The sequence below is a fragment of the Pseudophryne corroboree genome, chromosome 1 (genome assembly GCF_028390025.1).
Source record: "Pseudophryne corroboree isolate aPseCor3 chromosome 1, aPseCor3.hap2, whole genome shotgun sequence".
Lineage (NCBI taxonomy): Eukaryota > Metazoa > Chordata > Amphibia > Anura > Myobatrachidae > Pseudophryne > Pseudophryne corroboree.
In genome coordinates this window covers 866,741,876-866,765,801 of record NC_086444.1, presented here as the reverse complement: position 1 = coordinate 866,765,801, position 23,926 = coordinate 866,741,876, and the positions used below count along the sequence as shown (strand labels likewise).

General features: G+C 43.6%; 13 non-coding genes and 54 pseudogenes across 13 annotated transcripts; all 67 read left to right on the top strand.

Moving 5' to 3' along the window:
• Window positions 1–101: 101 nt before the first annotated feature.
• On the top strand, window positions 102–220 carry LOC134953235 (5S ribosomal RNA; annotated as a pseudogene).
• Window positions 221–327: 107 nt separating this feature from the next.
• On the top strand, window positions 328–446 carry LOC134953013 (5S ribosomal RNA; annotated as a pseudogene).
• A 107-nt stretch (window positions 447–553) lies between these two features.
• On the top strand, window positions 554–673 carry LOC134943244 (5S ribosomal RNA; annotated as a pseudogene).
• Window positions 674–780: 107 nt separating this feature from the next.
• On the top strand, window positions 781–899 carry LOC134936190 (5S ribosomal RNA). Its single transcript, XR_010180474.1, has one exon. It is a non-coding gene; the product is annotated as a 5S ribosomal RNA (ribosomal RNA).
• Window positions 900–1,006: 107 nt separating this feature from the next.
• Window positions 1,007–1,125, top strand: LOC134950200 (5S ribosomal RNA; annotated as a pseudogene).
• Window positions 1,126–1,232: 107 nt separating this feature from the next.
• LOC134936476 (5S ribosomal RNA) lies at window positions 1,233–1,351 on the top strand (annotated as a pseudogene).
• Window positions 1,352–1,457: 106 nt separating this feature from the next.
• Window positions 1,458–1,576, top strand: LOC134947597 (5S ribosomal RNA; annotated as a pseudogene).
• Window positions 1,577–1,683: 107 nt separating this feature from the next.
• LOC134951663 (5S ribosomal RNA) lies at window positions 1,684–1,801 on the top strand (annotated as a pseudogene).
• Window positions 1,802–1,908: 107 nt separating this feature from the next.
• LOC134944379 (5S ribosomal RNA) lies at window positions 1,909–2,027 on the top strand (annotated as a pseudogene).
• A 107-nt stretch (window positions 2,028–2,134) lies between these two features.
• LOC134935234 (5S ribosomal RNA) lies at window positions 2,135–2,253 on the top strand (annotated as a pseudogene).
• Window positions 2,254–2,360: 107 nt separating this feature from the next.
• LOC134945348 (5S ribosomal RNA) lies at window positions 2,361–2,480 on the top strand (annotated as a pseudogene).
• A 107-nt stretch (window positions 2,481–2,587) lies between these two features.
• On the top strand, window positions 2,588–2,706 carry LOC134941030 (5S ribosomal RNA; annotated as a pseudogene).
• Window positions 2,707–2,813: 107 nt separating this feature from the next.
• LOC134935410 (5S ribosomal RNA) lies at window positions 2,814–2,932 on the top strand. The gene has a single exon (XR_010180119.1). It is a non-coding gene; the product is annotated as a 5S ribosomal RNA (ribosomal RNA).
• A 107-nt stretch (window positions 2,933–3,039) lies between these two features.
• On the top strand, window positions 3,040–3,158 carry LOC134954331 (5S ribosomal RNA; annotated as a pseudogene).
• Window positions 3,159–3,265: 107 nt separating this feature from the next.
• On the top strand, window positions 3,266–3,384 carry LOC134956533 (5S ribosomal RNA). Its single transcript, XR_010186022.1, has one exon. It is a non-coding gene; the product is annotated as a 5S ribosomal RNA (ribosomal RNA).
• Window positions 3,385–3,491: 107 nt separating this feature from the next.
• Window positions 3,492–3,610, top strand: LOC134933203 (5S ribosomal RNA; annotated as a pseudogene).
• A 107-nt stretch (window positions 3,611–3,717) lies between these two features.
• LOC134933689 (5S ribosomal RNA) lies at window positions 3,718–3,836 on the top strand. The gene has a single exon (XR_010179758.1). It is a non-coding gene; the product is annotated as a 5S ribosomal RNA (ribosomal RNA).
• A 107-nt stretch (window positions 3,837–3,943) lies between these two features.
• Window positions 3,944–4,062, top strand: LOC134951342 (5S ribosomal RNA; annotated as a pseudogene).
• A 107-nt stretch (window positions 4,063–4,169) lies between these two features.
• LOC134943152 (5S ribosomal RNA) lies at window positions 4,170–4,289 on the top strand (annotated as a pseudogene).
• Window positions 4,290–4,396: 107 nt separating this feature from the next.
• On the top strand, window positions 4,397–4,515 carry LOC134946576 (5S ribosomal RNA; annotated as a pseudogene).
• A 107-nt stretch (window positions 4,516–4,622) lies between these two features.
• On the top strand, window positions 4,623–4,741 carry LOC134935227 (5S ribosomal RNA; annotated as a pseudogene).
• A 107-nt stretch (window positions 4,742–4,848) lies between these two features.
• On the top strand, window positions 4,849–4,967 carry LOC134933928 (5S ribosomal RNA; annotated as a pseudogene).
• Window positions 4,968–5,074: 107 nt separating this feature from the next.
• On the top strand, window positions 5,075–5,193 carry LOC134941019 (5S ribosomal RNA; annotated as a pseudogene).
• A 107-nt stretch (window positions 5,194–5,300) lies between these two features.
• LOC134935344 (5S ribosomal RNA) lies at window positions 5,301–5,419 on the top strand. Its single transcript, XR_010180076.1, has one exon. It is a non-coding gene; the product is annotated as a 5S ribosomal RNA (ribosomal RNA).
• Window positions 5,420–5,526: 107 nt separating this feature from the next.
• On the top strand, window positions 5,527–5,645 carry LOC134945371 (5S ribosomal RNA; annotated as a pseudogene).
• Window positions 5,646–5,752: 107 nt separating this feature from the next.
• On the top strand, window positions 5,753–5,871 carry LOC134955304 (5S ribosomal RNA). Its single transcript, XR_010185913.1, has one exon. It is a non-coding gene; the product is annotated as a 5S ribosomal RNA (ribosomal RNA).
• Window positions 5,872–5,978: 107 nt separating this feature from the next.
• On the top strand, window positions 5,979–6,097 carry LOC134948156 (5S ribosomal RNA; annotated as a pseudogene).
• A 106-nt stretch (window positions 6,098–6,203) lies between these two features.
• Window positions 6,204–6,322, top strand: LOC134933198 (5S ribosomal RNA; annotated as a pseudogene).
• A 107-nt stretch (window positions 6,323–6,429) lies between these two features.
• LOC134938848 (5S ribosomal RNA) lies at window positions 6,430–6,548 on the top strand. The gene has a single exon (XR_010181304.1). It is a non-coding gene; the product is annotated as a 5S ribosomal RNA (ribosomal RNA).
• A 107-nt stretch (window positions 6,549–6,655) lies between these two features.
• On the top strand, window positions 6,656–6,775 carry LOC134943030 (5S ribosomal RNA; annotated as a pseudogene).
• A 107-nt stretch (window positions 6,776–6,882) lies between these two features.
• LOC134939834 (5S ribosomal RNA) lies at window positions 6,883–7,001 on the top strand. The gene has a single exon (XR_010181396.1). It is a non-coding gene; the product is annotated as a 5S ribosomal RNA (ribosomal RNA).
• Window positions 7,002–7,108: 107 nt separating this feature from the next.
• LOC134938327 (5S ribosomal RNA) lies at window positions 7,109–7,227 on the top strand (annotated as a pseudogene).
• A 6,568-nt stretch (window positions 7,228–13,795) lies between these two features.
• On the top strand, window positions 13,796–13,914 carry LOC134943689 (5S ribosomal RNA; annotated as a pseudogene).
• A 107-nt stretch (window positions 13,915–14,021) lies between these two features.
• LOC134951652 (5S ribosomal RNA) lies at window positions 14,022–14,139 on the top strand (annotated as a pseudogene).
• A 107-nt stretch (window positions 14,140–14,246) lies between these two features.
• On the top strand, window positions 14,247–14,365 carry LOC134944372 (5S ribosomal RNA; annotated as a pseudogene).
• Window positions 14,366–14,472: 107 nt separating this feature from the next.
• Window positions 14,473–14,591, top strand: LOC134935216 (5S ribosomal RNA; annotated as a pseudogene).
• Window positions 14,592–14,698: 107 nt separating this feature from the next.
• Window positions 14,699–14,817, top strand: LOC134936194 (5S ribosomal RNA; annotated as a pseudogene).
• Window positions 14,818–14,924: 107 nt separating this feature from the next.
• On the top strand, window positions 14,925–15,043 carry LOC134945344 (5S ribosomal RNA; annotated as a pseudogene).
• A 107-nt stretch (window positions 15,044–15,150) lies between these two features.
• Window positions 15,151–15,269, top strand: LOC134953224 (5S ribosomal RNA; annotated as a pseudogene).
• A 107-nt stretch (window positions 15,270–15,376) lies between these two features.
• On the top strand, window positions 15,377–15,495 carry LOC134945316 (5S ribosomal RNA; annotated as a pseudogene).
• A 107-nt stretch (window positions 15,496–15,602) lies between these two features.
• LOC134942908 (5S ribosomal RNA) lies at window positions 15,603–15,722 on the top strand (annotated as a pseudogene).
• Window positions 15,723–15,829: 107 nt separating this feature from the next.
• Window positions 15,830–15,948, top strand: LOC134934031 (5S ribosomal RNA). The gene has a single exon (XR_010179776.1). It is a non-coding gene; the product is annotated as a 5S ribosomal RNA (ribosomal RNA).
• Window positions 15,949–16,055: 107 nt separating this feature from the next.
• Window positions 16,056–16,174, top strand: LOC134945151 (5S ribosomal RNA; annotated as a pseudogene).
• A 107-nt stretch (window positions 16,175–16,281) lies between these two features.
• LOC134945259 (5S ribosomal RNA) lies at window positions 16,282–16,400 on the top strand (annotated as a pseudogene).
• Window positions 16,401–16,507: 107 nt separating this feature from the next.
• On the top strand, window positions 16,508–16,627 carry LOC134942786 (5S ribosomal RNA; annotated as a pseudogene).
• Window positions 16,628–16,734: 107 nt separating this feature from the next.
• Window positions 16,735–16,853, top strand: LOC134933950 (5S ribosomal RNA). The gene has a single exon (XR_010179775.1). It is a non-coding gene; the product is annotated as a 5S ribosomal RNA (ribosomal RNA).
• Window positions 16,854–16,960: 107 nt separating this feature from the next.
• LOC134938316 (5S ribosomal RNA) lies at window positions 16,961–17,079 on the top strand (annotated as a pseudogene).
• Window positions 17,080–17,186: 107 nt separating this feature from the next.
• On the top strand, window positions 17,187–17,305 carry LOC134936472 (5S ribosomal RNA; annotated as a pseudogene).
• A 106-nt stretch (window positions 17,306–17,411) lies between these two features.
• Window positions 17,412–17,530, top strand: LOC134943680 (5S ribosomal RNA; annotated as a pseudogene).
• Window positions 17,531–17,637: 107 nt separating this feature from the next.
• On the top strand, window positions 17,638–17,755 carry LOC134951641 (5S ribosomal RNA; annotated as a pseudogene).
• Window positions 17,756–17,862: 107 nt separating this feature from the next.
• Window positions 17,863–17,981, top strand: LOC134944367 (5S ribosomal RNA; annotated as a pseudogene).
• Window positions 17,982–18,088: 107 nt separating this feature from the next.
• On the top strand, window positions 18,089–18,207 carry LOC134935208 (5S ribosomal RNA; annotated as a pseudogene).
• Window positions 18,208–18,314: 107 nt separating this feature from the next.
• Window positions 18,315–18,433, top strand: LOC134935198 (5S ribosomal RNA; annotated as a pseudogene).
• Window positions 18,434–18,540: 107 nt separating this feature from the next.
• On the top strand, window positions 18,541–18,660 carry LOC134948875 (5S ribosomal RNA; annotated as a pseudogene).
• Window positions 18,661–18,767: 107 nt separating this feature from the next.
• On the top strand, window positions 18,768–18,886 carry LOC134957468 (5S ribosomal RNA; annotated as a pseudogene).
• Window positions 18,887–18,993: 107 nt separating this feature from the next.
• LOC134954541 (5S ribosomal RNA) lies at window positions 18,994–19,112 on the top strand. The gene has a single exon (XR_010185855.1). It is a non-coding gene; the product is annotated as a 5S ribosomal RNA (ribosomal RNA).
• Window positions 19,113–19,219: 107 nt separating this feature from the next.
• On the top strand, window positions 19,220–19,338 carry LOC134936554 (5S ribosomal RNA; annotated as a pseudogene).
• Window positions 19,339–19,445: 107 nt separating this feature from the next.
• LOC134933633 (5S ribosomal RNA) lies at window positions 19,446–19,564 on the top strand. The gene has a single exon (XR_010179746.1). It is a non-coding gene; the product is annotated as a 5S ribosomal RNA (ribosomal RNA).
• A 107-nt stretch (window positions 19,565–19,671) lies between these two features.
• LOC134933411 (5S ribosomal RNA) lies at window positions 19,672–19,790 on the top strand (annotated as a pseudogene).
• Window positions 19,791–19,897: 107 nt separating this feature from the next.
• Window positions 19,898–20,017, top strand: LOC134942664 (5S ribosomal RNA; annotated as a pseudogene).
• Window positions 20,018–20,124: 107 nt separating this feature from the next.
• LOC134939701 (5S ribosomal RNA) lies at window positions 20,125–20,243 on the top strand. Its single transcript, XR_010181394.1, has one exon. It is a non-coding gene; the product is annotated as a 5S ribosomal RNA (ribosomal RNA).
• Window positions 20,244–20,350: 107 nt separating this feature from the next.
• On the top strand, window positions 20,351–20,469 carry LOC134938305 (5S ribosomal RNA; annotated as a pseudogene).
• A 107-nt stretch (window positions 20,470–20,576) lies between these two features.
• On the top strand, window positions 20,577–20,695 carry LOC134936468 (5S ribosomal RNA; annotated as a pseudogene).
• A 106-nt stretch (window positions 20,696–20,801) lies between these two features.
• LOC134943673 (5S ribosomal RNA) lies at window positions 20,802–20,920 on the top strand (annotated as a pseudogene).
• Window positions 20,921–21,027: 107 nt separating this feature from the next.
• On the top strand, window positions 21,028–21,145 carry LOC134951630 (5S ribosomal RNA; annotated as a pseudogene).
• A 107-nt stretch (window positions 21,146–21,252) lies between these two features.
• LOC134944359 (5S ribosomal RNA) lies at window positions 21,253–21,371 on the top strand (annotated as a pseudogene).
• Window positions 21,372–21,478: 107 nt separating this feature from the next.
• LOC134935189 (5S ribosomal RNA) lies at window positions 21,479–21,597 on the top strand (annotated as a pseudogene).
• The last annotated feature ends 2,329 nt before the right edge of the window (window positions 21,598–23,926 follow it).

Sequence of the window (23,926 nt, the reverse complement as noted above, 5' to 3'; positions counted from 1 at the left end):
TACTGCCAACACCATTCTGTTGATGCATTCCATTTTCAAACTTATACATTTATGTACCAGTAGATAGAGGTAGAACAGATCCAACAGAAAAAACAAAGCTCATTTACAGCCACACGACACTGGATACGCCCAATCTCATCTGATCTTGGAAGGTAAGCAGTGTTGGGCCTGGTTAGTACTTGGATGGGAGACCACCTGGGAATACAAGGTGCTGTAGGCATTTTCATACTGCCAACACCGTTCTGCTGATGCATTCCATTTTCAAACTTATTCATTTATGTACCAGTAGTTAGAAGTAGAAAAGCCCAACAGAAAAAAACAAAGCTCATTTATAGCCACACCACACTGGATACGCCCAATCTCATCTGCTCTTGGAAGCTAAGCAGTGTTGGGCCTGATTAGTATTTGGATGGGAGACCACCTGGGAATACAAGGTGCTGTAGGTATTTTTATACTGCCAACACTGTTCTGTTGATGCATTCCATTTTCAAACTTATTCATTTATGTACTAGTAGTTAGAAGTAGAAAAGCTCTTACAGAAACCAAAAAGCTCATCTACAGCCACACCACACTGGATACGCCCAATCTCATCTGATCTTGGAAGCTAAGCAGTGTTGGGCCTGGTTAGTACTTGGATGGGAGACCAACCGGGGAATACAAGGTGCTGTAGGTATTTTTATACTGCCAACACCATTCTGTTGATGCATTCCATTTTCAAACTTATTCATTTATGTACCAGTAGTTAGAAGTAGAAAAGCTGAAGCATAAACCACAAAGCTCATCTACAGCGATACCACACTGGATACACCCAATCTCATCTGATCTTGGAAGCTAAGCGGTGTTGGGCCTGGTAAGTACTTAGGTGGGAGACCACCTGGGTATACAAGGTGCTGTAGGTATATTTATACTGCCAACACCGTTCTGTTGATGCATTCCATTTTCAAACTTATTCATTTATGTACCAGTAGTTAGAAGTAGAAAAGCTCTAACAGAAACTGTAATGCTCATCTACAGTCACACCACACTAGATATGCCCAATCTCATCTGATCTTGGAAGCTAAGCAGTGTTGGGCCTGGTTAGTACTTGGATGGGAGAATACCTGGCATTACAAGGTGCTGTAGAAATTTTTAAACTGCCAACACTGTTCTGTTGATGCATTCCATTGTAAATCTTTTTCAATTATGTACCAGTAGTTAGAAGTAGACAATCTCTAACAGAAACCACAAAGATCATCTACAGCCACACCACACTGGATATGCCCAATCTCGTCTAGTTTTGGAAGATAAGCAATGTTGGGCCTGGTTAGTACTTGGATGGGAGACCACCTGGGAATACAAGGTGCTGTAGGTATTTTTATGCTGCCAACACCGTTCTCTTGATGCTTACATTTTCAACCTTTTTCATTTATGTACCAGTAGGTAGAAGTACAAAAGCTCCAACAGAAAAATCAATCCTCATCTACAGCCACACCGCACTGGATACGCCCAATCTCATCTGATCTTGAAAGCTAAGGCCTGTTGGGCCTGGTTAGTACTTGGATGGAAGACAGCCTGGGAATACAAGGTGCTGTAGGTATTTTTATACTGCCAACACCGTTCTATTGATGCATTCCATTTTCAAACTTATTCATTTATGTACCAGTAGTTATAAGTAGAAAAGCTCTTACAGAAACCACAAAGCTGATCTACAGCCACACCACACTGGTTGCTCACAAACTCATCTAATCTTGGAAACTAAGCAGTGTAGTCCTGGTTAGTACTTGGATGGGAGACCACCTTGGAATACAAGGTGCTGTAGGTATTTTTATATTGCCAACACCGTTCTGTTGATGCATTCCATTTTCAAACGTATTCATTTATGTACCAGTAGTTAGAAGTAGAAAAGCTCCAACAGAAAAATCAAAGCTCATCTACAGCCACACCACACTGGATACGCCCAATCTCATCTGATCCTAGACGCTAAGCAGTGTTGGACCTGGTTCGTACTTGGATGGGAGACCACCTGGGAATACAACGTGCTGTAGGTATTTTTATACTGCGAACACCATTCTGTTGATGCATTACATTTTCAAATTTATTCATTTATGTACCAGTAGTTAGAAGTAGAAAAGCTCCAACAGAAAACACAAAGATCATCTACAGCCACACCACACTGGATACGCCCAATCTCGTCTAGTTTTGGAAGATAAGCAATGTTGGGCCTGGTTAGTACTTGGATGGGAGACCACCTGAGAATACAAGGTGCTGTAGGTATTTTTATACTGCCAACACCATTCTGTTAATGCAATCCATTTTCAAACTTATTCATTTGTGTACCAGTAGTTAGAAGTAGAAAAGCTCCAACAGAAAACACAAAGATCATCTACAGCCACACCACACTGGATACGCCCAATCTCGTCTAGTTTTGGAAGAATAAGCAATGTTGGGCCTGGTTAGTACTTGGATGGGAGACCACCTGGGAATACAAGGTGCTGTAGGTATTTTTATACTGCCAACACCGTTCTGTTGATGTATTCCATTTTCAAACTTATTCATTTATGTACCAGTAGTTAGAAGTAGAAAAGCTCCAACAGAAAAATCAAAGCTCATCTACAGCCACACCACACTGGATACGCCCAATCTCATCTGATCCTGGACGCTAAGCAGTGTTGGACCTGGTTCGTACTTGGATGGGAGACCACCTGGCAATACAAGGTGCTGTGGGTATTTTTATACTGCCAACACCATTCTGTTGATGCATTCCATTTTCAAACTTATACATTTATGTACCAGTAGTTAGAGGAAGAACAGATCCAACAGAAAAAACAAAGCTCATTTACAGCCACACCACACTGGATACGCCCAATCTCATCTGATCTTGGAAGGTAAGCAGTGTTGGGCCTGGTTAGTACTTGGATGGGAGACCACCTGGGAATACAAGGTGCTGTAGGCATTTTCATACTGCCAACACCGTTCTGCTGATGCATTCCATTTTCAAACTTATTCATTTATGTAACAGTAGTTAGAAGTAGAAAAGGCCAACAGAAAAAAACAAAGCTCATCTATAGCCACACCACACTGGATATGCCCAATCTCATCTGCTCTTGGAAGCTAAGCAGTGTTGGGCCTGATTAGTATTTAGATGGGAGACCACCTGGGAATACAAGGTGCTGTAGGTATTTTTATACTGCCAACACTGTTCTGTTGATGCATTCCATTTTCAAACTTATTCATTTATGTACCAGTAGTTAGAGGAGGAACAGATCCAACAGAAAAAACAAAGCTCATTTACAGCCACACCACACTGGATACGCCCAATCTCATCTGATCTTGGAAGCTAAGCAGTGTTGGGCCTGGTTAGTACTTGGATGGGAGACCACCTGGGAATACAAGGTGCTGTAGGCATTTTCATACTGCCAACACCGTTCAGTTGATGCATTCCATTTTCAAACTTATTCATTTATGTACCAGTAGAAGGAAGTAGAAAAGCTCTAACAGAAACCACAAAGATCATCTACAGCCACACCACACTGGATACGCCCAATCTCATCTGATCTTGGAAGCTAAGCAGTGTTGGGCCTGGTTAGTCCTTGGATAGGAGGCCACCTGAGAATAAAAGGTGCTGTAGGTATTTTCATACTGCCAACACCGTTCTGTTGATGCATTCCATTTTCAAACTTATTCATTTATGTACCAGTAGTTAGAAGTAGAAAAGCTTTAACAGAAAAAACAAAGCTCATCTACAGCCACACCACACTGGATACGCCCAATCTCATCTGATCTTGGAAGCTAAGCGGTGTTGGGTCTGGTTAGTACTTGGATGGGAGACCACCTGGGAATACAAGGTGCTGTAGGTATTTTTATACTGCCAACACCGTTCTGTTGATGCATTCCATTTTCAAACTTATTCATTTATGTACCAGTAGTTAGAAGTAGAAAAGCTCTAGCTGAACACACAAAGGTCATCTACAGCCACACCACACTGGATACGCCCAATCTCATCTGATCTTGGAAGCTAAGCAGTGCTGGGCCTGGTTAGTACTTGAATGGTAGACCACCTGGGAATACAAGGTGCTGGAGGTATTTTTATACTGCCAACACCGTTCTGTTGATGCATTCCATTTTCAAACTTATTCATTTATGTACTAGTAGTTAGAAGTAGAAAAGCTCTTACAGAAACCAAAAAGCTCATCTACAGCCACACCACACTGGATACGCCCAATCTCATCTGATCTTGGAAGCTAAGCAGTGTTGGGCCTGGTTAGTACTTGGATGGGAGACCAACCGGGGAATACAAGGTGCTGTAGGTATTTTTATGCTGCCAACACCATTCTGTTGATGCATTCCATTTTCAAACTTATTCATTTATGTACCAGTAGTTAGAAGTAGAAAAGCTCAAGCATAAACCACAAAGCTCATCTACAGCGACACCACACTGGATACACCCAATCTCATCTGATCTTGGAAGCTAAGCGGTGTTGGGCCTGGTTAGTACTTAAGTGGGAGACCACCTGGGTATACAAGGTGCTGTAGGTATATTTATACTGCCAACATCGTTCTGTTGATGCATTCCATTTTCAAACTTATTCATTTATATACCAGTAGTTAGAAGTAGAAAAGCCCCAACAGAAAACACAAAGATCATCTACAGCCACACCACACTGGATACGCCCAATCTCGTCTAGTTTTGGAAGATAAGCAATGTTGGGCCTGGTTAGTACTTGGATGGGAGACCACCTGAGAATACAAGGTGCTGTAGGTATTTTTATACTGCCAACACCATTCTGTTAATGCAATCCATTTTCAAACTTATTCATTTGTGTACCAGTAGTTAGAAGTAGAAAAGCTCCAACAGAAAACACAAAGATCATCTACAGCCACACCACACTGGATACGCCCAATCTCGTCTAGTTTTGGAAGATAAGCAATGTTGGGCCAGGTTAGTACTTGGATGGGAGACCACCTGGGAATACAAGGTGCTGTAGGTATTTTTATACTGCCAACACCGTTCTGTTGATGTATTCCATTTTCAAACTTATTCATTTATGTACCAGTAGTTAGAAGTAGAAAAGCTCCAACAGAAAAATCAAAGCTCATCTACAGCCACACCACACTGGATACGCCCAATCTCATCTGATCCTGGACGCTAAGCAGTGTTGGACCTGGTTCGTACTTGGATGGGAGACCACCTGGCAATACAAGGTGCTGTGGGTATTTTTATACTGCCAACACCATTCTGTTGATGCATTCCATTTTCAAACTTATACATTTATGTACCAGTAGTTAGAGGTAGAACAGATCCAACAGAAAAAACAAAGCTCATTTACAGCCACACCACACTGGATACGCCCAATCTCATCTGATCTTGGAAGGTAAGCAGTGTTGGGCCTGGTTAGTACTTGGATGGGAGACCACCTGGGAATACAAGGTGCTGTAGGCATTTTCATACTGCCAACACCGTTCTGCTGATGCATTCCATTTTCAAACTTATTCATTTATGTAACAGTAGTTAGAAGTAGAAAAGCCCAACAGAAAAAAACAAAGCTCATCTATAGCCACACCACACTGGATACGCCCAATCTCATCTGCTCTTGGAAGCTAAGCAGTGTTGGGCCTGATTAGTATTTGGATGGGAGACCACCTGGGAATACAAGGTGCTGTAGGTATTTTTATACTGCCAACACTGTTCTGTTGATGCATTCCATTTTCAAACTTATTCATTTATGTACCAGTAGTTAGAGGAGGAACAGATCCAATAGAAAAAACAAAGCTCATTTACAGCCACACCACACTGGATACGCCCAATCTCATCTGATCTTGGAAGCTAAGCAGTGTTGGGCCTGGTTAGTACTTGGATGGGAGACCACCTGGGAATACAAGGTGCTGTAGGCATTTTCATACTGCCAACACCGTTCTGTTGATGCATTCCATTTTCAAACTTATTCATTTATGTACCAGTAGTTAGAAGTAGAAAAGCCCAACAGAAAAAAACAAAGCTCATCTATAGCCACACCACACTGAATATGCCCAATCTCATCTGATTTTGGAAGCTAAGCAGTGTTGGTCCTGGTTAGTACTTGGATGGGAGACCACCTGGGAATACAAGGTGCTGTAGATATTTTTATACTGCCAACACCGTTCAGTTGATGCATTCCATTTTCAAACTTATTCATTTATGTACCGTAGAAGGAAGTAGAAAAGCTCTAACAGAAACCACAAAGATCATCTACAGCCACACCACACTGGATACGCCCAATCTCATCTGATCTTGGAAGCTAAGCAGTGTTGGGCCTGGTTAGTCCTTGGATAGGAGGCCACCTGAGAATAAAAGGTGCTGTAGGTATTTTCATACTGCCAACACCGTTCTGTTGATGCATTCCATTTTCAAACTTATTCATTTATGTACCAGTAGTTAGAAGTAGAAAAGCTTTAACAGAAAAAACAAAGCTCATCTACAGCCACACCACACTGGATACGCCCAATCTCATCTGATCTTGGAAGCTAAGCAGTGCTGGGCCTGGTTAGTACTTGAATGGGAGACCACCTGGGAATACAAGGTGCTGGAGGTATTTTTATACTGCCAACACCGTTCTGTTGATGCATTCCATTTTCAAACTTATTCATTTATGTACTAGTAGTTAGAAGTAGAAAAGCTCTTACAGAAACCAAAAAGCTCATCTACAGCCACACCACACTGGATACGCCCAATCTCATCTGATCTTGGAAGCTAAGCAGTGTTGGGCCTGGTTAGTACTTGGATGGGAGACCAACCGGGGAATACAAGGTGCTGTAGGTATTTTTATACTGCCAACACCATTCTGTTGATGCATTCCATTTTCAAACTTATTCATTTATGTACCAGTAGTTAGAAGTAGAAAAGCTCAAGCATAAACCACAAAGCTCATCTACAGCGACACCACACTGGATACACCCAATCTCATCTGATCTTGGAAGCTAAGCGGTGTTGGGCCTGGTTAGTACTTAGGTGGGAGACCACCTGGGTATACAAGGTGCTGTAGGTATATTTATACTGCCAACACCGTTCTGTTGATGCATTCCATTTTCAAACTTATTCATTTATGTACCAGTAGTTAGAAGTAGAAAAGCTCTAACAGAAACTGTAATGCTCATCTACAGTCACACCACACTAGATATGCCCAATCTCATCTGATCTTGGAAGCTAAGCAGTGTTGGGCCTGGTTAGTACTTGGATGGGAGACCACCTGGCATTACAAGGTGCTGTAGAAATTTTTAAACTGCCAACACTGTTCTGTTGATGCATTCCATTGTAAATCTTTTTCAATTATGTACCAGTAGTTAGAAGTAGACAATCTCTAACAGAAACCACAGAGATCATCTACAGCCACACCACACTGGATATGCCCAATCTCATCTAGTTTTGGAAGATAAGCAATGTTGGGCCTGTGTCAGGAATCGACTCACCAAGCTGACGTCTGTCCGCCGCTGCGGACTCCGTCCTGGGTCCCTGCGTTCATCTGTCATCCGCGTCTCTGCCATCAGACGCCATCCTGGGCCTGGGAGCGCTCCTGTGATTGCGGGCGTGTAGCACGCCGCGTTCCCGCTAGGCCGCGGCATGGGCGCCGCCATGACAGCCTCCAGCAGTCAGCATACGGCGGCCAATCCGGTGCTTGGCCGCACCCACTTTTCCTCACTCCACCAATGACTGTCTAACAAGGGGTATATATGAAGCTGCAGGATCAGTCTGCAGGCATCCTGAACTTTGTGTCACTCCTGCGACTCATGTGTAAGGATCTGGTTCCTGTTTCCTCCGTGTACCTGGATACCTACCTGCTGTTCCGTGTTCCTGGCTTTCTACCTGAGACTTTGTACTCCTGGTTACTCTTCACAGCTCCGTGGAACTTCAAGCCCCAGCAATACCTGCTTCCATCTACAGGCTTCACACTCATCACCATCTCTGTGTGCTTCAGCCTAGCAGTAGAGACTGACTCCAGGTGTGTTCCATCTCTCCACCTGTGATACAGCTTGCTTGCTGCCAGTGCCTCATCACCTGCACTGTGAGTCAGACTCCTGCCTCTGCTACCAGGTTTGCCATACAACATCATCTCTGCTGGTTCCATGTTTTAATCTGCTCTGGTTTCCATACCAGAATATTCTCTGCCAAATTATCACTCATCTGTTATCATCACTACCGGTTATTATTTCATCAGTCACCATTCATTCTGTTACCATAGACTCTCAGCTATTACGCTGTTCAATTGACATTTGCATTTCTACTGTTATTTTCTGCTGCCGTTTGTGAATCCTCTGTATAATAAATATCATTGCGCTCATGCGCAGAAACATAATCCAGCCTCCTCGTTTTCTCCCATCCACCTCCACTGACCCACTAGCGCCCCCTCCGGGGACACAGACAAAACCAAGTCTGACAGTAAGTTCAGGATCGATGGACTCGGATGGTGGACGGAGTGTGGGGTCAGAGGCCTTGCAAAATCTGGTCTCCCGTCTGGATGGTCAAGAGGCTGCGCAGCAGCAGATGTTCCAGTTCCTGCAAGGGATGTCCTCCCGGATAGATACACTACAGCAATCCCTGCCTAGTGTACACACTTCTACAGTTCCTGTTACTCCAGCACCTGCCAGTACTGTGAGTTCCTCTATGCCGGCTGCATCAGCTCCAGTGTCACGTCTGCACCTGCCCGTGCCAAGCAAGTATGATGGCAGCCCAAAGTTATGTCGCGGGTTTCTCAACCAATGTGAAATCCAGTTTGAATTGTTGTCACATAATTTCCCCACGTCAAGATCCAAAGTTGCCTATATCATCTCTCTACTTTCTGGATCTGCTTTGAGTTGGGTGTCTCCTCTGTGGGAACGTGCCGACCCTCTAATTAACAACTATACAGAATTCGTGTCAACCTTCAGACGGATCTTTGACGAGCCTGGTCGTGCAACATCAGCTTCTGCAGACCTAATCCAACTTTGTCAAGGTACCCGTAGTATGGGACAATATGTCATCCAGTTCCAGACGTTGGCCGCAGAGATTCAGTGGAACAATCAAGCCCTGGTAGCAGCTTTCTGGCATGGACTCTCTGATCGGATCAAGGACGAACTGGCAACCCGCGATCTTCCTGTACAATTGTCTGATTTAATTTCCCTGTGCATCAAGTTGGACTCTCGCATCCGCGAACGCAACAATGAACGTGCTCGGAGTGAGCCACGCAGAGCAAGGATGATACCTTCCGTACAGTTCCAGTCTCCACCTTCTGATGAGCCTATGCAAATAAATAGGTCCCGCCTAACTCCTGAGGAGCGGTCAAGAAGACTTCGTGAGAGACTTTGTCTTTATTGTGCGGCTGCAGGTCACCAGATTAATTCCTGCACAGTGCGTTCGGGAAACGCCAGATCCTGACTTGTAAAGGAGGAGTCAAGTTGGGATCTTCTAGACAAGCTCCTTCTAATCAAGACCTTGTCCTTCCTGTGACTTTAGAGACTTCAGTTGGGCTTCAGTCTGCATCAGCATTAGTGGACTGTGGAGCCGCAGGAAATTTCATCACCCAAGCTGCGGTAAATAAATTTTGCTTGCCTGTATGTGAACTTTCTTACCCAGTCTACATTACCGCCGTGGATGGTAGCCGAATCTCCAAGGGGAATATTTCTCACCAAACTGCACCAGTGGTTTTGGGAGTTGGGTTCCTACACTCAGAATTAATAAAGTTCTTAGTCATTCCTCAAGCCACCCAGGAGATCGTTTTGGGCATGCCCTGGCTCCAGCTACACAATCCACAGTTTGACTGGTCAACGTTACAACTTACTTCATGGGGTTCACATTGCCATCAGTCCTGTTTAGCCCAAGTTTGTCCAATCAAGTCTACTGAAGTAAAAACCCAGTCAAGTCTTCCTGCGGCTTATCAAGATTTCTCTGATGTCTTCAGTGAAAAGGCCGCGGATGTCCTGCCGCCCCATAGAGAATGGGATTGTCCCATCGATCTCCTTCCTGGCAAGAAGCCACCTAGGGGGCGTACCTACCCGTTATCTGTTCCTGAAACTGAAGCGATGAGCGACTACATCCGGGAAAATTTACAGAAGGGATTCATCCGTCCTTCATCATCACCCGCTGGTGCAGGCTTCTTCTTTGTTAAAAAGAAGGATGGAGGACTGCGTCCATGCATTGACTACCGGGGTCTCAATGACATTACCATTAAAAATAGTTATCCATTACCACTCATTACCGAATTATTTGACAGAGTTAAAGGAGCCCGCATCTTCACCAAGCTAGATCTCCGCGGTGCCTACAACCTCATCAGAATCCGGAGTGGTGACGAATGGAAGACAGCTTTTAACACTCGAGATGGTCATTACGAGTACCTGGTAATGCCATTCGGGTTGAGTAATGCCCCAGCAGTGTTCCAACACTTTGTGAACGAAATCTTCTGTGACGTTCTGTATAAATACCTCGTTGTTTATCTGGATGATATCCTCATCTTCTCCCAAGATCTTCCCTCTCATCGTCTACAAGTCCGTGAAGTCCTCCGACGTCTTCGTGAGAACCGGCTCTACGGTAAACTATCCAAGTGTACCTTTGAAGTTTCCTCTATACCCTTCCTGGGTTATATAATTTCCGGATCGGATCTCCAGATGGACCCGACAAAGTTGGAAGCCATTGCCAATTGGTCCATTCCAAATTCTCTCAAGTCTATTCAGCGGTTCCTGGGATTTGCCAACTACTATAGGAAATTTATTCGGGGATTCTCCACTCTCATCGCTCCTATTACCAACTTAACTCGGAAAGGGGCAGACCATTCCAACTGGTCAGAAGAGGCTTTAGCGGCCTTCCAGAAGATCAAGCTGGCCTTTATGTCTGCTCCAGTTCTGTCCCAGCCAGATGTAAACAGACCGTTCGAGTTGGAGGTGGATGCCTCTACAGTTGGAGTTGGAGCTGTTCTCTCCCAGAAGGGAACCGATGGGAAAATCCACCCCTGTGGATTTTATTCTCGTAAATTCCTCCCTGCAGAAGCTAACTACTCCGTTGGAGATCAAGAACTACTGGCGATTAAGCTGGCCCTCGAGGAATGGAGGTATCTCCTGGAAGGGGCCAAACATCCGTTCAACATCTACACGGATCATAAAAATCTGCTATATTTAAAGGCAGCTCAGTGCCTTAATCCTCGCCAGTCCAGGTGGGCTATGTTTTTCTCACGTTTTAATTTTAAGCTTCATTTCCGCCCAGGTTCGCAGAATGTTAAAGCTGACGCCTTATCCCGATCTATGGAATCCGAAGAGGAAACGCCTGACTCAGTTCCACATTCCATCCTGAGTCCAGTGGTATTTGCTGCATCTCAAGTCTCCCCAGCTCCTCCTCCTGGTAAGACTTTTGTTTCCCCAGAACTCCGTCCCAAGTTGCTGTCTTGGGCCCATCAATCCAAGTTCACTGGTCATCCCGGTGTCCTGAAAACCTTCAAGTTCCTCTCTGAGACATACTGGTGGCCAAAGATGAAAGCTGACATCAAGGATTTCGTAGCATCCTGTCCTAAGTGTGTGCAGCACAAGACTCCTCGTCAGTCTCCAGCAGGTCAGTTACAACCATTGTCTATTCCTAGTCGCCCTTGGTCACACCTGTCCATGGACTTTATCTCCGACCTTCCTCCTTCTCAAGGATACAATACCATCTGGGTTGTAGTGGACAGATTTACCAAGATGGCCCATTTTGTTCCTCTCCAGGGTCTCCCTTCTGCCCCAAAACTCGCCCAAATCTTCCTACGGGAGATTTTCCGCTTACATGGTCTACCCTCAGAAATAATATCCGACCGAGGTGTACAGTTTGTAGCGAGGTTTTGGAGGGCTCTCTGTTCTGCCATGCAGGTTAAACTGAAGTTCTCGTCATCTTACCACCCTCAGACGAATGGGCAGACAGAGAGGGTAAATCAAGAACTAGAGACATTTTTAAGATTGTATGTTTCATCTTCTCAGGATGACTGGTTTGATCTGCTCCCATGGGCCGAGTTTGCCCACAACTTCCGCTACCACACTGCTACTGAGACAACTCCATTCTTTGCAGTATATGGGCAACATCCTCGTGTTCCAGACTTCCAAGAACTCCCTCACATGGATGTTCCTGCTGCCACTACTGCCCTGAGTCAGTTTTCTTCAATTTGGAGGAAGATTCACGTTTCTCTCAAAAAGGCCTCCAGCCGGTATAAATACTTTGCTGATCGCAAAAGACGCGCAGTTCCTAGCCTGAAACCTGGGGACAAGGTTTGGCTGTCTACCCGGAACCTCCGTCTTAGGGTCCCGTCTATGAAATTTGCACCACGTTTCATTGGCCCCTTTCCTATCGAAAGAGTCATCAACCCTGTGGCCTACAAGCTGAAGTTACCACCTTCTCTGCGAATACCTAATGCTTTTCATGTTTCTCTCCTCAGACCTTTAGTCCTGAATCATTTCCAAAGAGCTCTTCCAGTTGGCCCCAAAGTTCGAACTCAGCGGGGCGTGGAGTTCGAGATTGGCAAGATTCTGGATTCCCGTTGCCGGTATGGACGTCTTCAATACCTTGTCGATTGGTCCGGTTATGGCCCAGAGGAGAGAAGTTGGGTGAATTCGTTGGATGTCCATGCTCCAAGGTTGGTCCGTGTCTTCCATAACACTCATCCTTCCAAACCACGTGGGTGTTCGGTGCCCACCCTTAAAGGGGGGGGTACTGTCAGGAATCGACTCACCAAGCTGACGTCTGTCCGCCGCTGCGGACTCCGTCCTGGGTCCCTGCGTTCATCTGTCATCCGCGTCTCTGCCATCAGACGCCATCCTGGGCCTGGGAGCGCTCCTGTGATTGCGGGCGTGTAGCACGCCGCGTTCCCGCTAGGCCGCGGCATGGGCGCCGCCATGACAGCCTCCAGCAGTCAGCATACGGCGGCCAATCCGGTGCTTGGCCGCACCCACTTTTCCTCACTCCACCAATGACTGTCTAACAAGGGGTATATATGAAGCTGCAGGATCAGTCTGCAGGCATCCTGAACTTTGTGTCACTCCTGCGACTCATGTGTAAGGATCTGGTTCCTGTTTCCTCCGTGTACCTGGATACCTACCTGCTGTTCCGTGTTCCTGGCTTTCTACCTGAGACTTTGTACTCCTGGTTACTCTTCACAGCTCCGTGGAACTTCAAGCCCCAGCAATACCTGCTTCCATCTACAGGCTTCACACTCATCACCATCTCTGTGTGCTTCAGCCTAGCAGTAGAGACTGACTCCAGGTGTGTTCCATCTCTCCACCTGTGATACAGCTTGCTTGCTGCCAGTGCCTCATCACCTGCACTGTGAGTCAGACTCCTGCCTCTGCTACCAGGTTTGCCATACAACATCATCTCTGCTGGTTCCATGTTTTAATCTGCTCTGGTTTCCATACCAGAATATTCTCTGCCAAATTATCACTCATCTGTTATCATCACTACCGGTTATTATTTCATCAGTCACCATTCATTCTGTTACCATAGACTCTCAGCTATTACGCTGTTCAATTGACATTTGCATTTCTACTGTTATTTTCTGCTGCCGTTTGTGAATCCTCTGTATAATAAATATCATTGCGCTCATGCGCAGAAACATAATCCAGCCTCCTCGTTTTCTCCCATCCACCTCCACTGACCCACTAGCGCCCCCTCCGGGGACACAGACAAAACCAAGTCTGACAGCCTGGTTAGTACTTGGATGGGAGACCACCTGGGAATACAAGGTGCTGTAGGTATTTTTATACTGCCAACACCGTTCTCTTGATGCTTACATTTTCAACCTTTTTCATTTATGTACCAGTAGGTAGAAGTAGAAAAGCTCCAACAGAAAAATCAATCCTCATCTACAGCCACACCGCACTGGATACGCCCAATCTCATCTGATCTTGAAAGCTAAGGCCTGTTGGGCCTGGTTAGTACTTGGATGGGAGACAGCCTGGGAATACAAGGTGCTGTAGGTATTTTTATACTGCCAACACCGTTCTATTGATGCATTCCATTTTCAAACTTATTCATTTATGTACCAGTAGTTATAAGTAGAAAAGCTCTTACAGAAACCACAAAGCTGATCTACAGCCACACCACACTGGTTGCTCACAAACTCATCTAATCTTGGAAACTAAGCAGTGTAGTCCTGGTTAGTACTTGGATGGGAGACCACCTTGGAATACAAGGTGCTGTAGGTATTTTTATATTGCCAACACCGTTCTGTTGATGCATTCCATTTTCAAACGTATTCATTTATGTACCAGTAGTTAGAAGTAGAAAAGCTCCAACAGAAAAATCAAAGCTCATCTACAGCCACACCACACTGGATACGCCCAATCTCATCTGATCCTAGACGCTAAGCAGTGTTGGACCTGGTTCGTACTTGGATGGGAGACCACCTGGGAATACAACGTGCTGTAGGTATTTTTATACTGCGAACACCATTCTGTTGATGCATTACATTTTCAAATGTATTCATTTATGTACCAGTAGTTAGAAGTAGAAAAGCTCCAACAGAAAACACAAAGATCATCTACAGCCACACCACACTGGATACGCCCAATCTCGTCTAGTTTTGGAAGATAAGCAATGTTGGGCCTGGTTAGTACTTGGATGGGAGACCACCTGAGAATACAAGGTGCTGTAGGTATTTTTATACTGCCAACACCATTCTGTTAATGCAATCCATTTTCAAACTTATTCATTTGTGTACCAGTAGTTAGAAGTAGAAAAGCTCCAACAGAAAACACAAAGATCATCTACAGCTACACCACACTGGATACGCCCAATCTCGTCTAGTTTTGGAAGATAAGCAATGTTGGGCCTGGTTAGTACTTGGATGGGAGACCACCTGGGAATACAAGGTGCTGTAGGTATTTTTATACTGCCAACACCGTTCTGTTGATGTATTCCATTTTCAAACTTATTCATTTATGTACCAGTAGTTATAAATAGAAAAGCTCCAACAGAAAAATCAAAGCTCATCTACAGCCACACCACACTGGATACGCCCAATCTCATCTGGTCCTGGACGCTAAGCAGTGTTGGACCTGGTTCGTACTTGGATGGGAGACCACCTGGCAATACAAGGTGCTGTGGGTATTTTTATACTGCCAACACCATTCTGTTGATGCATTCCATTTTCAAACTTATACATTTATGTACCAGTAGTTAGAGGTAGAACAGATCCAACAGAAAAAACAAAGCTCATTTACAGCCACACGACACTGGATACGCCCAATCTCATCTGATCTTGGAAGGTAAGCAGTGTTGGGCCTGGTTAGTACTTGGATGGGAGACCACCTGGGAATACAAGGTGCTGTAGGCATTTTCATACTGCCAACACCGTTCTGCTGATGCATTCCATTTTCAAACTTATTCATTTATGTACCAGTAGTTAGAAGTAGAAAAGCCCAACAGAAAAAAACAAAGCTCATCTATAGCCACACCACACTGGATACGCCCAATCTCATCTGCTCTTGGAAGCTAAGCAGTGTTGGGCCTGATTAGTATTTGGATGGGAGACCACCTGGGAATACAAGGTGCTGTAGGTATTTTTATACTGCCAACACTGTTCTGTTGATGCATTCCATTTTCAAACTTATTCATTTATGTACTAGTAGTTAGAAGTAGAAAAGCTCTTACAGAAACCAAAAAGCTCATCTACAGCCACACCACACTGGATACGCCCAATCTCATCTGATCTTGGAAGCTAAGCAGTGTTGGGCCTGGTTAGTACTTGGATGGGAGACCAACCGGGGAATACAAGGTGCTGTAGGTATTTTTATACTGCCAACACCATTCTGTTGATGCATTCCATTTTCAAACTTATTCATTTATGTACCAGTAGTTAGAAGTAGAAAAGCTGAAGCATAAACCACAAAGCTCATCTACAGCGATACCACACTGGATACACCCAATCTCATCTGATCTTGGAAGCTAAGCGGTGTTGGGCCTGGTTAGTACTTAGGTGGGAGACCACCTGGGTATACAAGGTGCTGTAGGTATATTTATACTGCCAACACCGTTCTGTTGATGCATTCCATTTTCAAACTTATTCATTTATGTACCAGTAGTTAGAAGTAGAAAAGCTCTATCAGAAACTGTAATGCTCATCTACAGTCACACCACACTAGATATGCCCAATCTCATCTGATCTTGGAAGCTAAGCAGTGTTGGGCCTGGTTAGTACTTGGATGGGAGACCACCTGGGAATACAAGGTGCTGTAGGCATTTTCATACTGCCAACACCGTTCTGCTGATGCATTCCATTTTCAAACTTATTCATTTATGTACCAGTAGTTAGAAGTAGAAAAGCCCAACAGAAAAAAACAAAGCTCATCTATAGCCACACCACACTGGATACGCCCAATCTCATCTGCTCTTGGAAGCTAAGCAGTGTTGGGCCTGATTAGTATTTGGATGGGAGACCACCTGGGAATACAAGGTGCTGTAGGTATTTTTATACTGCCAACACTGTTCTGTTGATGCATTCCATTTTCAAACTTATTCATTTATGTACTAGTAGTTAGAAGTAGAAAAGCTCTTACAGAAACCAAAAAGCTCATCTACAGCCACACCACACTGGATACGCCCAATCTCATCTGATCTTGGAAGCTAAGCAGTGTTGGGCCTGGTTAGTACTTGGATGGGAGACCAACCGGGGAATACAAGGTGCTGTAGGTATTTTTATACTGCCAACACCATTCTGTTGATGCATTCCATTTTCAAACTTATTCATTTATGTACCAGTAGTTAGAAGTAGAAAAGCTGAAGCATAAACCACAAAGCTCATCTACAGCGATACCACACTGGATACACCCAATCTCATCTGATCTTGGAAGCTAAGCGGTGTTGGGCCTGGTTAGTACTTAGGTGGGAGACCACCTGGGTATACAAGGTGCTGTAGGTATATTTATACTGCCAACACCGTTCTGTTGATGCATTCCATTTTCAAACTTATTCATTTATGTACCAGTAGTTAGAAGTAGAAAAGCTCTATCAGAAACTGTAATGCTCATCTACAGTCACACCACACTAGATATGCCCAATCTCATCTGATCTTGGAAGCTAAGCAGTGTTGGGCCTGGTTAGTACTTGGATGGGAGACCACCTGGCATTACAAGGTGCTGTAGAAATTTTTAAACTGCCAACACTGTTCTGTTGATGCATTCCATTGTAAATCTTTTTCAATTATGTACCAGTAGTTAGAAGTAGACAATCTCTAACAGAAACCACAAAGATCATCTACAGCCACACCACACTGGATATGCCCAATCTCGTCTAGTTTTGGAAGATAAGCAATGTTGGGCCTGGTTAGTACTTGGATGGGAGACCACCTGGGAATACAAGGTGCTGTAGGTATTTTTATGCTGCCAACACCGTTCTCTTGATGCTTACATTTTCAACCTTTTTCATTTATGTACCAGTAGGTAGAAGTAGAAAAGCTCCAACAGAAAAATCAATCCTCATCTACAGCCACACCGCACTGGATACGCCCAATCTCATCTGATCTTGAAAGCTAAGGCCTGTTGGGCCTGGTTAGTACTTGGATGGGAGACAGCCTGGGAATACAAGGTGCTGTAGGTATTTTTATACTGCCAACACCGTTCTATTGATGCATTCCATTTTCAAACTTATTCATTTATGTACCAGTAGTTATAAGTAGAAAAGCTCTTACAGAAACCACAAAGCTGATCTACAGCCACACCACACTGGTTGCTCACAAACTCATCTAATCTTGGAAACTAAGCAGTGTAGTCCTGGTTAGTACTTGGATGGGAGACCACCTTGGAATACAAGGTGCTGTAGGTATTTTTATATTGCCAACACCGTTCTGTTGATGCATTCCATTTTCAAACTTATTCATTTATGTACCAGTAGTTAGAAGTAGAAAAGCTCCAACAGAAAAATCAAAGCTCATCTACAGCCACACCACACTGGATACGCCCAATCTCATCTGATCCTAGACGCTAAGCAGTGTTGGACCTGGTTCGTACTTGGATGGGAGACCACCTGGGAATACAACGTGCTGTAGGTATTTTTATACTGCGAACACCATTCTGTTGATGCATTACATTTTCAAATTTATTCATTTATGTACCAGTAGTTAGAAGTAGAAAAGCTCCAACAGAAAACACAAAGATCATCTACAGCCACACCACACTGGATACGCCCAATCTCGTCTAGTTTTGGAAGATAAGCAATGTTGGGCCTGGTTAGTACTTGGATGGGAGACCACCTGAGAATACAAGGTGCTGTAGGTATTTTTATACTGCCAACACCATTCTGTTAATGCAATCCATTTTCAAACTTATTCATTTGTGTACCAGTAGTTAGAAGTAGAAAAGCTCCAACAGAAAACACAAAGATCATCTACAGCCACACCACACTGGATACGCCCAATCTCGTCTAGTTTTGGAAGATAAGCAATGTTGGGCCTGGTTAGTACTTGGATGGGAGACCACCTGAGAATACAAGGTGCTGTAGGTATTTTTATACTGCCAACACCATTCTGTTAATGCAATCCATTTTCAAACTTATTCATTTGTGTACCAGTAGTTAGAAGTAGAAAAGCTCCAACAGAAAACACAAAGATCATCTACAGCCACATCACACTGGATACGCCCAATCTCGTCTAGTTTTGGAAGAATAAGCAATGTTGGGCCTGGTTAGTACTTGGATGGGAGACCACCTGGGAATACAAGGTGCTGTAGGTATTTTTATACTGCCAACACCGTTCTGTTGATGTATTCCATTTTCAAACTTATTCATTTATGTACCAGTAGTTAGAAGTAGAAAAGCTCCAACAGAAAAATCAAAGCTCATCTACAGCCACACCACACTGGATACGCCCAATCTCATCTGATCCTGGACGCTAAGCAGTGTTGGACCTGGTTCGTACTTGGATGGGAGACCACCTGGGAATACAAGGTGCTGTAGGTATTTTTATACTGCCAACACTGTTCTGTTGATGCATTCCATTTTCAAACTTATTCATTTATGTACCAGTAGTTAGAGGAGGAACAGATCCAACAGAAAAAACAAAGCTCATTTACAGCCACACCACACTGGATACGCCCAATCTCATCTGATCTTGGAAGCTAAGCAGTGTTGGGCCTGGTTAGTACTTGGATGGGAGACCACCTGGGAATACAAGGTGCTGTAGGCATTTTCATACTGCCAACACCGTTCAGTTGATGCATTCCATTTTCAAACTTATTCATTTATGTACCAGTAGAAGGAAGTAGAAAAGCTCTAACAGAAACCACAAAGATCATCTGCAGCCACACCACACTGGATACGCCCAATCTCATCTGATCTTGGAAGCCAAGCAGTGTTGGGCCTGGTTAGTCCTTGGATAGGAGGCCACCTGAGAATAAAAGGTGCTGTAGGTATTTTCATACTGCCAACACCGTTCTGTTGATGCATTCCATTTTCAAACTTATTCATTTATGTACCAGTAGTTAGAAGTAGAAAAGCTTTAACAGAAAAAACAAAGCTCATCTACAGCCACACCACACTGGATACGCCCAATCTCATCTGATCTTGGAAGCTAAGCGGTGTTGGGTCTGGTTAGTACTTGGATGGGAGACCACCTGGGAATACAAGGTGCTGTAGGTATTTTTATACTGCCAACACCGTTCTGTTGATGCATTCCATTTTCAAACTTATTCATTTATGTACCAGTAGTTAGAAGTAGAAAAGCTCTAGCTGAAAACACAAAGGTCATCTACAGCCACACCACACTGGATACGCCCAATCTCATCTGATCTTGGAAGCTAAGCAGTGCTGGGCCTGGTTATTACTTGAATGGTAGACCACCTGGGAATACAAGGTGCTGGAGGTATTTTTATACTGCCAACACCGTTCTGTTGATGCATTCCATTTTCAAACTTATTCATTTATGTACTAGTAGTTAGAAGTAGAAAAGCTCTTACAGAAACCAAAAAGCTCATCTACAGCCACACCACACTGGATACGCCCAATCTCATCTGATCTTGGAAGCTAAGCAGTGTTGGGCCTGGTTAGTACTTGGATGGGAGACCAACCGGGGAATACAAGGTGCTGTAGGTATTTTTATACTGCCAACACCATTCTGTTGATGCATTCCATTTTCAAACTTATTCATTTATGTACCAGTAGTTAGAAGTAGAAAAGCTCAAGCATAAACCACAAAGCTCATCTACAGCGACACCACACTGGATACACCCAATCTCATCTGATCTTGGAAGCTAAGCGGTGTTGGGCCTGGTTAGTACTTAGGTGGGAGACCACCTGGGTATACAAGGTGCTGTAGGTATATTTATACTGCCAACACCGTTCTGTTGATGCATTCCATTTTCAAACTTATTCATTTATGTACCAGTAGTTAGAAGTAGAAAAGCTCTAACAGAAACTGTAATGCTCATCTACAGTCACACCACACTAGATATGCCCAATCTCATCTGATCTTGGAAGCTAAGCAGTGTTGGGCCTGGTTAGTACTTGGATGGGAGACCACCTGGCATTACAAGGTGCTGTAGAAATTTTTAAACTGCCAACACTGTTCTGTTGATGCATTCCATTGTAAATCTTTTTCAATTATGTACCAGTAGTTAGAAGTAGACAATCTCTAACAGAAACCACAAAGATCATCTACAGCCACACCACACTGGATATGCCCAATCTCGTCTAGTTTTGGAAGATAAGCAATGTTGGGCCTGGTTAGTACTTGGATGGGAGACCACCTGGGAATACAAGGTGCTGTAGGTATTTTTATACTGTCAACACCGTTCTCTTGATGCTTACATTTTCAACCTTTTTCATTTATGTACCAGTAGGTAGAAGTAGAAAAGCTCCAACAGAAAAATCAATCCTCATCTACAGCCACACCGCACTGGATACGCCCAATCTCATCTGATCTTGAAAGCTAAGGCCTGTTGGGCCTGGTTAGTACTTGGATGGGAGACAGCCTGGGAATACAAGGTGCTGTAGGTATTTTTATACTGCCAACACCGTTCTATTGATGCATTCCATTTTCAAACTTATTCATTTATGTACCAGTAGTTATAAGTAGAAAAGCTCTTACAGAAACCACAAAGCTGATCTACAGCCACACCACACTGGTTGCTCACAAACTCATCTAATCTTGGAAACTAAGCAGTGTAGTCCTGGTTAGTACTTGGATGGGAGACCACCTTGGAATACAAGGTGCTGTAGGTATTTTTATATTGCCAACACCGTTCTGTTGATGCATTCCATTTTCAAACTTATTCATTTATGTACCAGTAGTTAGAAGTAGAAAAACTCCAACAGAAAAATCAAAGCTCATCTACAGCCACACCACACTGGATACGCCCAATCTCATCTGATCCTAGACGCTAAGCAGTGTTGGACCTGGTTCGTACTTGGATGGGAGACCACCTGGGAATACAACGTGCTGTAGGTATTTTTATACTGCGAACACCATTCTGTTGATGCATTACATTTTCAAATTTATTCATTTATGTACCAGTAGTTAGAAGTAGAAAAGCTCCAACAGAAAACACAAAGATCATCTACAGCCACACCACACTGGATACGCCCAATCTCGTCTAGTTTTGGAAGATAAGCAATGTTGGGCCTGGTTAGTACTTGGATGGGAGACCACCTGAGAATACAAGGTGCTGTAGGTATTTTTATACTGCCAACACCATTCTGTTAATGCAATCCATTTTCAAACTTATTCATTTGTGTACCAGTAGTTAGAAGTAGAAAAGCTCCAACAGAAAACACAAAGATCATCTACAGCAGTGTGGGCCACATAAAAAAATGAAACGAAGCCGAGGGCCACTAAGCTATACTGCGGTATTTAGAATCTAAATTTTAATTTATGATTGTAATGAGACCTTTTCTAGACTCATAAGACCATAAAAAAGACTTCAAAAGATAATTATTGTAATTTAATGAATGAAACATGGTCTACTTTACCTTTGTTATTATAATAAGTTCATATCAGTGGGAAACTTGGCATTGTTTTTGCTTGGCCAGCTTGTCGATGTTGGCATCAATGTTAGAAGTCGCTATGCGCAGAGTATTCTCAAGATGTTGGTCTGTAAGCTGAGTTCTTGTCTTGGACTTTGCGTTCTTCATCCTTGAGAAGAATTGCTCACATAAGTATGTGCTTCCTAACAAAGCACACATCTTCAAAGCGTGCTGCCAGAGATAAGGGAATGTGTCCTGAGAAATGTAGTCTTTGTAAAACGTAAACAAGGGCACATTGAAGAATTTTTCTCGCAAAGATGAGTTGTTTTGGAGATCAAGCAGCTCCATTTGTACTGAGCCTGGCATATTGGCAGCATTGACAGTAAAAGGCATAGAAAATAAATCGAAAAAAGACTGTTGATTACGGAAATCACTAAATCTGTCTTCAAACTCACTTCGCATCATGCTTAATTTTGTAGCGTAAACACCAGGAGACAAACAGTTGGACTCACCGAGAAGCTTAAAATGTGTAAAGTCTTTTTTCGTGAGTTGTGCCTCTCAAAGTTTGAGCTTTTCTACAAAAGTTTTAATGTGATCAAACAGAGTGTGCACCAGCTGATCCTTGGATTGTAGCCGCGTATTTAGGTCATTCATATGCAAGGAGATGTCGGTCACAAAGGCAAAATCTGAAATCCACTTTGGATCATTAAATTCTGCAATCGGCTTCCCCTTGGTTTGCATGAACTCTTCTATTTCACTTCTTAAGTCAAAGACTCTCTTAAGTACCTTCCCTCTGCTCAACCAACGCACCTCACTATAATAAACCACGTCGCCGTGATCCGCTTGGCACTCTTGTGTCAAAAATTCTTGGAATTGACGATGCTTCAATCCTCGTGCCCTAATAAAGTTGACTACAGACACAATAACTTTCATTACATTCTCAAATCCAATCGTTTTCGCACACAAATTCTCCTGGTGGATTAAACAGTGGTACTGGATGAGATCTTTTCCTTCTAGTTCCGGTTCTTTTTTTAAAAGTGCAACAAACCCTTCATTCCTTCCCACCATAGCAGGGGCACCATCAGTTACCACTCCCACAAGGTTGGATAAGCTGAAGTCGAAACGCTGGAGTGTTTTCTTGGTGGCTTCCAGAATATCAGTGCCTTTCGTCGTTCCCTTCATAGGTACAAGCGCTAGCAGCTCTTCTGTCACATTGAAGTGTTGATCAATGCCACGGACAAAGATAGCCAGTTGTGCTGTATCCTTCACATCTGTGCTCTCATCTAAAGCAAGTGAATATGACTTAAATGCGTACAGCCGTTTTTTTAAAGTTCCTTCAATGTCATTGGCAAGTTCTTCGACACGTCGTGCTACAGTTACACCAGACAAACTCAATTTTTTAAACAGTTCGTTATTCTTTGGATAGAGAATTTCCCCAGCAGCGATGAGACACTTTTACGAACTCACCGTCCAAGAAGGCTTTTGTTTTTTTAGCAATTTTTTCAGCTATTACATAACTTGCTTTGACGCACGCTTCACTCTCTTCCATATGCCTTTTAAAAGTACCCTGCTGGCGTTTTAGATCTTTTTGGAGATCGTTCACTTTATCCACACGAGGTTGCCCTGGAAGGTGATTGAACTTGGACGCATGTTTTGTCTCATAGTGTCGCTTTATATTGTATTCTTTTAATACTGACAATGACTCACGACAAACTAAACACACTGGCTTATCGTCAATCTCCACAAAAAAGTACAAATTGGTCCACCTTTGATTAAAAAGCCGGGAACATTCACTTGTTTTATGCTTTTTACTTGTAGACGCCATGGCAAAGCAGATGAACCTAAACAATGATCCCACTGTTCACGACTGAGTGACTGTAGAATAAAATCTGCTTCTATTTATAGCTGACTATAGAAAAAATAAGTAATAAAGACTCAATGAAGTATACACTCCAGCCCGTGTGTGCTTGTAGGACAGATTTGTATGAGAAGTACTCCTCAGATCCCTGTGAGCTTGCCTTTAAAATTCCCCTGTCACCA